The sequence below is a fragment of the Anguilla rostrata genome, chromosome 6 (genome assembly GCF_018555375.3).
Source record: "Anguilla rostrata isolate EN2019 chromosome 6, ASM1855537v3, whole genome shotgun sequence".
Taxonomy (NCBI): domain Eukaryota; kingdom Metazoa; phylum Chordata; class Actinopteri; order Anguilliformes; family Anguillidae; genus Anguilla; species Anguilla rostrata.
Genome location: NC_057938.1, coordinates 50820882 through 50835075, shown reverse-complemented (window position 1 = coordinate 50835075; position 14194 = coordinate 50820882). Strand labels below are relative to the sequence as shown.

At 38.1% G+C, this 14194-nt stretch overlaps 1 long non-coding RNA gene across 1 annotated transcript in view; it reads right to left on the bottom strand.

Annotated features, from left to right (window-relative positions):
* Positions 1 to 13172, bottom strand: part of LOC135257561 (uncharacterized) — an 84248-nt gene extending 71076 nt beyond the window's left edge. The window contains exon 1 of the long non-coding RNA XR_010330670.1: positions 12888 to 13172. This is a non-coding gene — a long non-coding RNA (uncharacterized LOC135257561). The remainder of the gene's footprint in view (positions 1 to 12887) is intronic.
* Positions 13173 to 14194: the final 1022 nt, after the last annotated feature.

The window sequence follows — 14194 nt, the reverse complement described above, 5'->3', positions numbered from 1 at the left end:
AAGAAAATAGCTCTCAGGCTAAAATAGATTTAAATATGTACACCAGCAGCTTTCTTCTTGCTTTAAATTGAAACTCTGTTCAGACCTATGGAAGTTGCTCTCTGTGTACTTTGGGTACATATAGCTGGACAAGTTCTCAGTACTATTTTAGAAATGTGTTAATGAGGTTCTTCACCATTTGTTGTGCGTGTGAATTTACCATATGTTGCTCAATTTAGGGCAAGGCACATAATTTATATTTACACTAAATATGTATTAAACAGACGATAATTAATAAAGAGTTACATTTTACATAAATTGAATGAATAATTTTGGATAAGCCAATTCACAATATTTTCATTATGTGAAGCAGTGAGGTGGTTCTAGGCCAGTTGTGACACAGTATGTTTGTTGGGGGTAGTACACCTTGCTACATTTTCAGCATGCAGTGTAGCCAGGGCTGTCGCTAGTGGAGTGAAAGCTCTTGATGATTATAGGGGCCCACAGTTTGGGGTGGGGCACAGCTCGGGGGGCCCCACAGCTAAAAACAAATCAATTTTTTTCATTAAAAAAGGGAGGGGCCCAGAGAAATATTCTTTCAGGGGGCCCAGAATTCCTAGCTACACCCCTGGTGCAGTATGTAGAATTTAAACAGGATGTCTTTCTACAGTGATGATTAGTGCTGATCAGGTGGACAGGTCAATATACTAAAACTGGCAGAAATAGCAAGAGTACGAATCAACATTTTGGATGATGAATGGAACCATATTACATTGAATTCATTTAGCAGATGCTGCTATCCAGAGTGACAGTGAGCAGTAGTGCTGGACTTGGCTAACATAATTCTCAGACCAGTGAGTGAGTATGCAACATCGCTAATCCACTAAATGTATGCTAACAGTGCTCACTTTGCACCAGAACACACATTGCCAACACAAACAGATAACATCTGTCCATAGCAAGCCATAATAAAAAAAAATAAATAAATAAATAAATAAATAAATAACAATACAGCCCGAACTAATTACAAGAGGTAGGAGGGTTAGGTTGGGGTTGGGGAAAGAAGCAAAATACAATCTGAGGCGGGTCGGTCTTTAGTCTGAAGATGGCCACTGTCTCTGCTGTCCAGCCCACAGTGGGAATTGTCCATGTAAGGCATTACAAAAAAAAATTAGATTTGACTAACAATCCATGATACATTAAAATGTAGATTCAAAAGCAAATACCAAAAAGTCTTAATTATATGCAACTGCTTAATTAGTCAAAATATAACTTTTTTTAACTTATATTGTCTGACTGGTCCCTGAATAATTATTCTGAATCAAATACTGTATGAATAGCATAGTTAGCATAGGTAACTTGCCTTAGCCCATAAGCAATGTTATATTATTCACTCGCTGGTCTGGGAATGTTGGTAGCCAGATCTGGCACTGTTGCTTGTGTTACTTTGAATGCACTTACATTCTCTTACACTGTAAATCACTCTGGATAAGAGCATCTGACAAATGAATGTAATGCAATACATGGATTATACTGAAACTTTCTGTTCTGCCATCCATTCCACTAATGTGCTTTTCAAAGCAAAATCTAATGGCCATAATGACATACAGAAGCATGCACAATGTGCTAAACACTGCTTTTATTGATTTAGTCATTTGAGACTGGAAAATTGACTGGGAGAATATGGGCCTGTTTTTTTTGTTAATGTATTTCTACCCCTAAAACATACAATGTAGCTGCTGCATTATTTAAAAGTCCAATTACTTTGTGACCTGTGTGAACAGCAGACAGTATTATTTAAAGGACAGATGTTAGCTAGCAAGTTTTGTTCTCTTCCGAGTAACAAGAACATGAAAATGCATATTAAATCAAAGCGTTTAAACCAGATGGTTAGTCATGCTGAAGATAAATCACAAAGTCATTTTAGAATAATGAATGCTTTACTTTGCAAGGATGCAGTCGAGCGTTCACCCACTGGAAAACCTATTGCACTTCAAATGCCAGAGATTGGTCATCTCACAAAGTGGAAAACATAAATGTGCAAACTGTTCACTGTTTTTTCTCAGGGGAAAAACTGAATGACTCTTCTTAATTGTTTGTTTATAGCATTAAAATCAAATGAAATCAAATGAAATCGATTCAATTCATAAGCATGTCTTTACATGGCCTCGTGTCTTTTCAAAGAACCGTAACTTAATTTGCACTTTCAGGTAAATAACACAGAAAATGTTATTTTTCAAGCACATTCAGGCCCAATGAAGCTAATGTGGCCAAATTTCTCAGTTACCGGGTTACTGTTAAGTCAACACTGGGAGAGCGTGTTTACCTTCAACAGAGTAAACATGATCCCTGTTGGACTCATACAAACTGTTTTAGAGCAGGACTGACAATGAACATTTTACAGTGCGATAGCAACATAACGATATCACGTTGCTGAAGTTCCCCAATATATCCAGCAGAGGTGCTATTGAGCACTGGCCGCAGGGCAATCCGGTCACCCCATTATTGGGCACTTTCTCACAGCTCTGACCCTTGGGAAACCTTTGAGGCTTAGTGCTATAGAAAACCGCTGCAGGGATGAAGAAAGGCGTGACAAAGCCTTTTGGGAGGGTTATGTGTTTACCCATCTGGGTTGAGGGTTTGGCAGGGGGCTGCAGCCGTAAAGAACAAACTGACAATATCTTATTGCCAAAGCCAGTTAGTCAGCTCCTCATATTCTTTATTAGACATTTTTTGTTGCCATATCTCCCATAAATCTACTGATCCAAATGAAGCCAAAGCACTGCAGTAATTAAAGGGGTACTCTGGTGACCCTGTGATTTATGGCGTGCGTGGATATATGGATATTTATAAAGTCATTACTCGGATGCAGGAAATGCAACGTTGGCTCCCAGCCCTGACGATGTCACTGCACTCTCTCTCTCTCTCTCTGCATTGCTGGAAGTCAGTCGCTCTCTCTGCCAGAAAGCCAAACAACTTATTTTCTCTGCACAAAGGTCTCTGATTGGTTTGGCTTGAAAATGTGAGAAAAATAAATCAGTACCACAATGCCACTGCATATAAGCATTTTGGAATTTGGCCATGGTCTTAAAGATTCATGTTAGAAAAATAATAATAATAATAATAATAACAAGCAGAGGTATTTACACTTAATGACAGGTGACATAAACTAAAGTAGCATTCATCTTGAAACTATTTTCGAGAAATTTACGATAAGAGAACAAATGAATTCTGACTTACCCCAGAATATTATTTTGGAAAATAATAGTGAGGGCCCTGGTGGCTCATTCTGTTAAGCGACTGTTCAAGTGTGTGGATGCTGATCCATAATACATTTAAAATAGATAGTAACAGAACTGCATCTGAGGAAAAACGTGGAAATTGATAGTTCTACAAAATATCGAGAGTTATGCATGAGGAGTCTTGGACGAGAATACCCCAGAGTGGGCAGAAACATTGTAAATTATTATTTTAAAATACAGCTAGCAAGAACTGTACAGGGAGATTTCTACCCATTTCCATTTCTTAATGTCAAATATCTAGACGGATTAAAGTTTTTAAATAACCATGCACATTTGCAGCTTGGTAGACTAATTATTTAACCTTATCCTTTGTTGAGACTATAAACCTATAATAAAACAATAAAGTATATAATAAAGATGAACAAAAATGTAAACTTGGAAATAAAATGATTTTAATGGTTTAAATTGTAACAAAAATAAGAAGATTTAATTGAAATTGCAAAGTCCTAAATATCATTCACTATATGAATCTCTCAACACAGACATTTCTGCAAATGAAAGTTAATAAATTAAAAAGTTTTTTTAAAAAACCAGGAACGTGTTTGTTTAGACATCACAAGCACACACAACAGTATGTGACCCTTTCACTGTTGATTTATACACCTGATATATTCAACTGAAAACATCCAATCATTTCCTCTCAGAAAAAGAAAACCTTCAAGGTGCCTTGTAAAGCTCGACGGCGCCTGGAACCAAGGTTCACAGAGGAGGGAGGGACGCCGTTGCCGCAGTGTTCAAAAATCACTCGCACGGTCGGCTCCATCACGCTATCTTTCGCTGTATACATAGCGATATAACAAATGTGACTGTCTGACGTCTCATTAAAAAACTGAGCCCATTAACTCATCACTGTTTGCACTCTGGATGAACGAGGAGGTAGCCCGCCTCTGAGGAGCGCGGAGAACACAAAGCGCTGGTGACATCTCTTCTTGGGACACCTGCTACGACTCTTGCTTGTTTGAAGTACAATTTCCACAGTAATTGCCGCATTGATAAATAGCGCAATAATTAGTGTCAAGGCGACCAGTGTAATTATGCTGCCGTGAGCGGGAAAGGGCCTTTTCACAGCCAACGCCGGTGGCCATTTTGAGCGTCCTCCTCCCTCCGAACGCCCGATAGGCAGATGATTGCCATGTCATTACCCCCGTGTGCATTTTTTGTCAGCTCCCTCTTCACAGACTATTAAGATTACCAATGCATCTCTGCCATGAGATTAATGTCACTTAATGTAGTCGTGTTCCCTGCGCAAGTTTCAACACAGCTCTACAAAAAAAAAAAAAAAAAAAAAGGCATCACGCGGCATCTCGGGGTGTAGGAAATAAAAGATATGGAGGATGCCATTTTGAAAATGAACACTTCTCACCGATGTAATAGTCCTACCATTTCTGTTATGACAGTCATACATTTCCGGGCTTCTCTGCCATTTGTGGGGTTTGAGACTGGCGGTATAGGTCTTAATGCTTCTGGAAAATGTACTGGATGTTTTAATACTACAGTAGTACCTGCCATTACTGTAGTAGCGCTTCTGAAATGTACACTTATCATGGCTTCTGCTCAACAAATCTGCATCTGGAAGATAAAGAGAACATGACCTGGAAACCAGAAATACTGCAATTGCATACAATAATGAGCAAGTATTTTGATGCTTGCTGAACAGTTGTGACGAATGGCCTATGGACTACAAGGCATTTGTATTTCTGGGTTAGGTATGGATAGTGACAGATACCTAGAACCATAAGATATATATATATTTTTTTTTTTTTTTCAATTGCATATATGTTCATTGAAATGCATTTTTAAATGTGCACATGCAAAGTATTTAGTATGTGCACATTGCTTGTTGTATTAATGACGGTCTTACTGCAGTGCAGAATGAAAACACACACATAAGCTTTATGGTTCTATAAACCTCGGTTTTGTTGAAAGCATTTATTTAAGTTATCAGTAGCGATAAAAGGGGTAGTATATTTCAGGATGAGTAAATTACTAAATTATGACGATAAAGTAGTCCAAAGCATTTAACAAAACCCTTATTAAAACACTACTTACTTATATTTTTTGGCTTATTCTATTAGAATTTTATCTTTTGACTTATTCGCTTTTAAAAACATATTTACTGGGTGAAATGGGTGATAATTTAAGTAATCTAAGGATTTATGAGGATGGTCATAAAAACCATAAAATCACTACAATAAAAGCAAACAAGCATTTTAAGAAGTCCTGAGTGAAATCAATGCTGCATTTTATCTTTAAGGCATAAGACTCATACTGGATGATAAGCACATTACAAAAGAGCAGTACTGTTACCTTGTAGTTGAATATCTGCTTCAAAATTTGACGATAACAGGTTATAATTGCATTTTCTCGTGACTCTATGTTAAGGTCACATATTGATTCATTCCAGATCCATATTATATTTGTGGTCACCAGTTTGTTACAACAGTTTGCAGCAGAATTACTGGCAACGGTCACAATAATAAAAAATAAATAAATAAATAAATGTACTGGAGGGACATATCAGATTAAAATCACTGGTCAGAAATCTCATGAACCCCGACCCCTATGTAGTCCTGCAATTCCATTCCTGCCACCTGCCAGTCAGTAATGCCATTAAGGTAGTTGATGTAACCATATTTCTACAGACAAATAATAAAAAAGCTCACTTCAATACCAAACATATGTGACTAAATGTGCTCACCACTGAGCGAATAAGTAATGTAGTAAGTAAATAAAGTAAATAAGTAAATTTTCTCCATTTAGTGCTTTCATTGCAGACAATTTTTCCCATAGATACCTGCTTTTTAGGATTTTGAAGCATTCACTCAGAATCAATGAAAAATAACCGAAATCAATCAGTAGATGAATAGTTTGCATCTTTTCAAAAGATGGATGGATAGATTTATGCATATTCTTTCTTTCTGTAAGCTCACACTCATACTCAATTTCAAGCATAAAGAGTTTTTTTTTTTTAAATGACAAACGAATAAGAAACAGTAGGGCAGAGTATAGTGATACATCGACAAATGGTTAATTAATGTAGTTTATTTGCATTTTAGCTTAATCAGTTGGTCTTTTCGTTGATTAGTTTAATTGATCTGTAGAAATCAATTGGAAGCCTTCCAGTTGTGTGGACGGAGATATCTAGTCTTGACTCATTGCCAAGAAAGGTCACATTGAGATGGTGAGGTATAGGATTGATATAGAGGGTTTTCTTGCAATCATTCCAATAGATTTCTTATCTGATGCGCAATATATTTCTTTGAACAGCAAGCAAGCCTGATTACAAAGTGGAGACATTTGTTTTTTCCTTTTTCCAGTGTACACATTTATTTCAAAGCTTTAAACTGCAGTTCCCCCAGACAGCTGAGATATAACATTTAATTAAGCTGTAAGCATACCTGTAGCCACACTTACAAATGTTCCATGTGCACCGTTTCAGCATTTTTTTAAATTAGAATTTAACTAACAATTGGAAAGTTAATGTTAGCAACAATTTGCAACAATTTCAATGAAAATAAGTAGCTATCATGAGCAGTGAGCTAGCAATCAAAAAGCTAATAATGGGTCAATTGTTTTAACGTGGGTGTGTGTTGCAGGTGTTTTGCAGAACTAAACATTACATTTTATAATATACAGAAAGTACAACTGATTTCCTCCTGATGATTGTAGTCATCAGTAGAAAGTGCCAACAATCACCAACAATTATATTTGCAAATGATTTTATGTATTTAAATTTACATGGGCAAACTGTATGAATTATAAACATGTTAATTTGACCACAGCAGGATACTGTAAAGGTTGGCATGTTGCGGCAATTGAGGGAGACTTTTCTATTGTCTTACAGTTCATTAACATAATTGTGTCAGCAGGGCCACAAAAATGTTTTCTTAAGTTGGGGACAAATGAACCGAGATCCAGAGGTTAAAAAGCTGAAAAGTAGTCCTTAGAGGAAGAATAGGCTAGTTGAAATTGCATTTCCGAATTACTAGCTTATGGCAACCTTATAAAGCAACAAGCAAACGCAGACTGGATACCAAGAACCCTTTTCTTGCTGCAATCATACCATGTAAAAAAACTGAGGTCTAGATACATAGAGTCACACAGGATGACAAATGCGAATTAGGATAAACGCTTCCACCACATCTTTAAATAAATTCTCCATTCTGTTTCCCATGATTTTGATCAAACAGGCTAATGGAAAGGTCAGTACTCAATTTTTTTATTTATTATTTATTCATCTGACATTTCTTTATGCATAAACATTAAATCAAAAATACAATTTATGAAGGTGCCCTCTTTTTCCTTTTACCCAAATGTTTGGGAAACATGCTCCCGCTCAATTTATCCATCTTGGAGTCCCTGCCGTTTCAAAGGCCCCCTTGATCCGCAGTCTTTTTAGAGCCGCATCACAGGCCACTGGTGCCCTTTGAATGTCAAAGATTTGCTGCTATAAGACCATGCACCCCCCTACCTACTAAAAGACATTCTGTTCCTATTCACTTCATTATGTACCATAATAGTGCACTGCATACACCGTTGGGCCACTGGAGCGTGTGATGTAACGCACGCGTGCTTCTCTGTTGACTTGCTTTTTTTTTCCCTCACATTTTAAGATAGTCAAACAAAGGCAGTTGTTTTTTTTTCCTTCATGTTCAATGCTGTGTGTACATTTTATATATCCTGTTATGTAACATATGCCAGAGTGAACAGTGCTCTACTGTAGGATATTTGCAAAGCTGTAGGGACAAATAAATATGCTACGATAATATACAAATAATATAGAAATATTACGTTTTGTACTCATTGATAAGGTTCACTGTTTTGCATTTTAGCTTTCACTTTCTGTCTCACTATTTCTGTATAGTTCACTCACTCGTCCTATTATTAATCTCTTGCGCTTTGAACTAGATGGATTATCGATAGCAAACATGTACAGACACTTCCAGATTAAACTCAAGAGTGTGACATGTTTCAAATATAGAGGACTGGCTGATAATTGTCTGAGTGTCCCAGAGGAATGCAGTTTAAATGTCCTATCTCTATAAAAGTCTAACATTGAGAGGGTTATCATTTATTTCTGCATCGTGCGTGAGCCAAGAAGGAAAAGACACCCTCCAGCTTTTTAAGGAGGTAGACTGGCAACTATGACATGGTGCATCTGACCAAGTTTTTTTATATTGTAAAGAATGTTTGTATTAGACCAGGGCTGCCCAACCCTATTCCTGGGGATCTACTTTCCTGTAGGTGTTCGCTCAAACCATAACAAAGCACACCTCATTCAACACCTAGAGATCTCATTGGCTTGCAAATTAGTAGGTGTGTCAAATTAAGGTCGAAATGAAAACATGGAGGACAGTAGATCTCCAGGACCAGAGTTGGGCAGCCCTGGAGTAAATGATAAAATTCAGTATAAAGCTCAGAGTTTACAGGGAGGTCTGAGCTAAGCCTGGATGATCTACAGACTGTATGTAAGTTCTGAAATATGTCCAGTAGTTTTTAAATTCACAGTAAAATGTCCAGTGTTAATTCAACTCTAACAGAGTTTATGTAAGTCCACTCTGGCCATAGCGGACTCATATGAACTATGTAAGAGTTGATTTAACACTGAACATTTCACTGTGTATAAGCACCAACAAGCACAAATTAAGTCCACAAATTATGGCAATATCATTGTAAATGAATATGTATCCTGGAATAGGATACTCGGATTGTGCTGTATGATACTGGAGTTTCACCTTTTTTAAGTCACACTAGTGTCTCTAAATACCTTATAAGTGTCTCTAAATAGAAGCTAAATACCTAAATCTAAAGTGTAAATGGGCTTGAGTAAGGGACTAATTTACTTTTCTTTATCTATGACATCACACACCTACCTATTCTCGTTCTATATTATTTTTTACAGTATGTTAAAATATTTATATATAAATGTAAATATAAATGTTCAATTGTCACAAAATAAAAATTACAAAGAAATACTTAGTAGTTAATAGACACAGAAAGTGTGGTTCTGAGCCAAACCACCTTCTCGCTCCTCACACTGCATGTACATTTTTTGAATGCATGCAGTACTCTACATGTACATATATCTCAGGCATGGTTTGCCGTTACCATGGCAGTGTGACGTCACGCACCGGGCTCGGCGCTGTTCTTGTGCGTGAGTCATCTCTGAAAAGGGGGGGGGGGGGGTGGAAGGCTCGCAGTAATCAGAACTGCATGCCTCAATAGTCGTGTTACATCTAAGAACTTACGGAATACGGAGCAGGGTGGAGTGCCACAAACCATGCTCTTATGTGGCATATGTCACATGTGTTGTCAGTTACGGCAGCACTTCACAGAGTTTTTCAACTCGAGGTTCAATGTGACTTGAAGTGGCCTCTCTCCTTGAAGTCCTTGACACAACTGTATTGTTACTGCAGTTTCCTGCAGTAAAACTCTTTTTTTTTACGTTTATAGCGAGCGCATCACATTTCCAAATATCCCTGTGCTTGCCTGAAAATCTGTGCCTTGTGTCATATTTATGACACCAATTCCCAGACTGTTCATGTGGCCATTTATTTATTTATCCATTAATTCACTAATTTGTTTATTTAACAAACATTCCTATTTAAAGTGACTTACAAGGCCCTTCATCCATTTTCATTTCATTAAATGGATGTTTCAGGAGGGACAAGACAGAGAATAGCCAGTAAAACAATGATGAAATTAACTCACCACCCCCACCTCTCAATGTATGCCCAGTTTGGTCACTGCACGCAACCCATCATTTTGAATCACTGAATTTGTTATTTGTGACCTGGCAACTTACTGGCTTGGGGATATGTTGTCAAAACTGGATTTACTTCAATCTCCGCAAATGGAGGATGTAATTTTTTTTTTTTACCTGTACTGTGCTCTGTTCATTAATCTATAAAAGACACTGTCACCACTGTCTTACTGTTAAAACACAACTGGACGTTCTACAGAGTTGTCAAACATAATATCATTCCTAATGAGCTTACTCAGTTACAATGCTCATCCTGATTATGCTGGTAACCTTCTGGTTAATTGACTTTAAACATTAGTTTCACAGTTGCTGATCATCCTCTCAGGCACATGACTGCCACTTACAGTTAATGTGCTCTTGTGAAAGAAGTCAAACCCAACAATGCAGTCACATGATTTCATTACCCAATAAGGCATCTCAAGACCGGGATGAAGTCTGCTGCATGTTGGAGATCAATAGCAGCAGTTACCCAGCACAACAAGAAACCAAGACTAATTTGGTCCCAGCGCTTTCTACGAGAGGATTTTCCCGTTGCTGGATCCCCACTATAAATGGATGAGACCACTGGCATGCCACAATTTACCCAGAGGTGTTGAGCCGTGCAGTGTGGAAGGATAGCCCCCCCCCGTCTGTTATCAGGTACTGGCAGATACTGACGTATTGATTACATGTTAGGGGGAGCATCCAACACCGGGGATTACCGTGGTGCGCCAAATGGACCGTTTTTAGCCAGAATGTTTTCTCATTCCATCACCATTTCCATCTTTCCACCCAATCTGCCCTGTGTAGACAAGAGACTATTGGTGGCCCAAAAATCTGATATATATATATATATATATATATATATATAAATGGCACAGAATGTCAGATTTAATTAGAAATATTTCTATCCATATTGGGTGAACTGGTTAGGAAAATTCTTTTTTGCCTTTTTATACCTAGGCCCCACGTTTTAGGGGACCAAAAGTCCTTACGGACTGCACTGTATATACAGTGAGAGTAAGTGTTAAATTCAGCTCTTTTGTGTGTGCATGTCAGGGCTCCTGCTTAGATATGCAGCACTGGTTGCAGGAGGAGAGAGTTTTCTCAAAGGATGTGTCTCCAGGCTGTCTCCCCCTCCATGCTAGGGATTTGTCATCCCCAGTTAACAGTTGTTTACGTGGAAAAATGTCAAAGTGGGGCCGTTACACCTCAAATTACACAGGCTGCTGCAATTACTCACTATTTGACTCTCATCCTGTCACTTCCAATGCCCCGCCCATCACTATAGGGTATATGCATTGAAATGCTTAGTATGACATTTTGACCACTTTAGCACTGTGTTTTCTATTGAACTGTAGATGTAGAAAGTCAACCCACACACCAATACCTGCATACCCTAGATTTGCCAGGCAAGAAACTTTATCTTGATTCAATTTAAATCAGTCAGTCATTCATCATTATCCTGGAAGCATGACCGGACTGTTCATCTGTTGGATATTGGTGGACCAAGTCCAGCACACTGTTCACTCTGCTCCAGTCAAGCAACTGCTAATTGCTAATCTTTGAGTAGTCAATGTTGTCCCAGTAATGCCACATTGCATTTCCTCAACAATATCTCATCAGTCATTCTTTTTTTTTTTTTTTTTTTTTTGCATCAGCAGCAAACCTCGGCTCACCTAGAATGAAGTCAGTTGGCCCTGCGTCAACCATCAGCACAGGCACACAGATGTATATAGGCTATCTCTTATGATCACATACAATGAGCTCCACAATGTTTTACGCAAAGGCGCATGACAAGTCTCTTCTCTGGTGATGCTCTGCCAGGCCTTTACTGCAGCCATCATCAGCTCCTGCTTGTTTTGGGGGTAATTTTCCTAAAGTTTTCGCTTCAGCATAGTAAATGCATGTTCAATTGGATTAAAATCTGATGAATGACTTGGCCAGTCAAGAATTAATGATGTTTTAAACAGCTGAATTTGGTAAACCTATCTCTCTGACTTTTTTTCTCCTTATTTTTCAGCCTCATAATGGCTTCCTTCGCTTTCATTGGCACAACTCTGGTCCTTATGTTGACAGACAGCAATAACAGAATCCAGTGGCCTTCAAAAGCCTAGAATCAAGACTAAATTCTGAAAGCTCTCACATACCTGCACTAAGGAATTCACTGAACGCACCTGACTAATCCAAAACACCTGTGAAGTAATCTGCCCCAAAATTTATGGTGCCCTGAATAAAAAGCACTGTAAATTCTACATGGTGAAACCAAAATGTAGCCTATAAAAATGTACACTTTAACCAACCACTTTAAACTGTAACTGTTGGATTACACATGTAGAACCTCAAAATATTTCCCAAACATTACGGTTTTACTCAGTCAAAAAACATAATAAAATCGTATAGGTGCTTATGTTCACAAATTCTCCTTCGAATTACAACAGCGACTGGAGGAGCTAGCTGGCTAAATTAACCAAGTGGTTGCTGCCTTAGATGAGTGGACATGTTGGCAGAGTTGAAAATTGTGAACCCGCCCAGTCTTGAAAAATAAACAGCCCAATTTTTTAAAAATACAAAAAAAAAAAACATCATGCATGTACATACATAGCCTACAAACATTTTCTCCCGGTGAACGTGCTCATTATGCAAGATTGGGGACAGCAAACACTAGCTCACACGCTCGCCAAAGTGATGATGACAAACGTAGCCGCTTTTCTTATTTCAAAGGGAACCCCGCCTGTTTGTCGGCCTTAATACGGTGTAAATGCCTTCAATCCTATAAATATGTGATAGAAACGACATGAAAGATTTTAGTTATTTAAATACATTTTTAAATCCTTCAACTCGGAGTTCCCCCTTGTTGTTACCTTAGCGATGCTCTCTGGGTAGTGACGTCAAAGGGTTGCTGGGGTCTCCGGTCCATTCTACAGTCCGTGGGTCTGTTGCTGTTGTCAATTGAGCGGCATTGAATGTCTTCTGTTCAGCCTTTTCGATTCGAGCCAGAAGCGGGGCATCAGGAAGAAAGCACCGAGGACAGCCTTCATCAAATAGGCCTAAATCAAAACGATGAAGATCGGAGGAGACGAGAGTAGGGTAGCTATACGACTGGAGATCGTGTCTGTGCGACAACTGCTCGCGTATGCCAACGAAAGATGTCGTAAAGTTGTAAAGATATGCGCTTTCTAGCAACAGCTATTCAAAGTCACTTTACCATATGGGTTAAACTGTAGTTTTCGGTGAAACTGAAACGTATCATCATCCCCATTAACGTAACGTTATTATACACAACGTATATACTTACAATAAATACTGAATGTAAAAGAAGTATTGTACATACATTCATAGAATACTTCATTATCCCCATGGGGATATTTCCCTCGCAGCATGTAATATTCACATTTACAAATAGACATTTATACCAAGCAACATACAATCATTCACACAACAGAAAGACTGGGCAGCTAAATACATACATAGACATACAAATTGGACATATTGAGGCGTATTAAATCAATCTTGACTCTTACAAACCTATCCACACATTGTTTGCCCTGTTACCATACTGTACGCTTGTACACACAGGGCCAAGTGACTTGAAGCAATTTAGGAAACATTGGGTAGCATTGCTTTGGAATATAGCTTCTTTAATTTAGGTGAGGCAAGATAGCCTACATTGTTTGATCTCAATAATTTTAATGGCAGGCCTAGATTCTGCCAGTTTGAATGAATTACCTATAGGCAGTGCTTTGTATGTGTGAGTAACGTAATGTTTCAACAGTCAGCTGGCAGATATATGCATTCTGTAATTTTCACTGTATGTCTGATCATGTATGCACTAGGCAAACTGATAAAAGGCAGTGGTAATGTAGATACACTAAACCTCATGCATGATAACAGCTGGTGTCTCCGTATCAGTCCTGAACATATTGGTCTTGCAAATCTAAACAAACATCTGGATTGAATGTTATTTCCATGAAAAAATAAACATTTTTAGCACTCCACAAAGCAAACTAGAGATCTCAGTTGTAACCAGCAGCAAGTAATGTTATTTCAGATGCTTTACAATAACACTTGTCACTGATATAACATATACCTATGTTGCAAGGCTTAGAAAGATTTTTCTTCTGAATGAACTATGGGCCTGAAAAGTCTCCAGAGATGTGAAAAGTTTAGT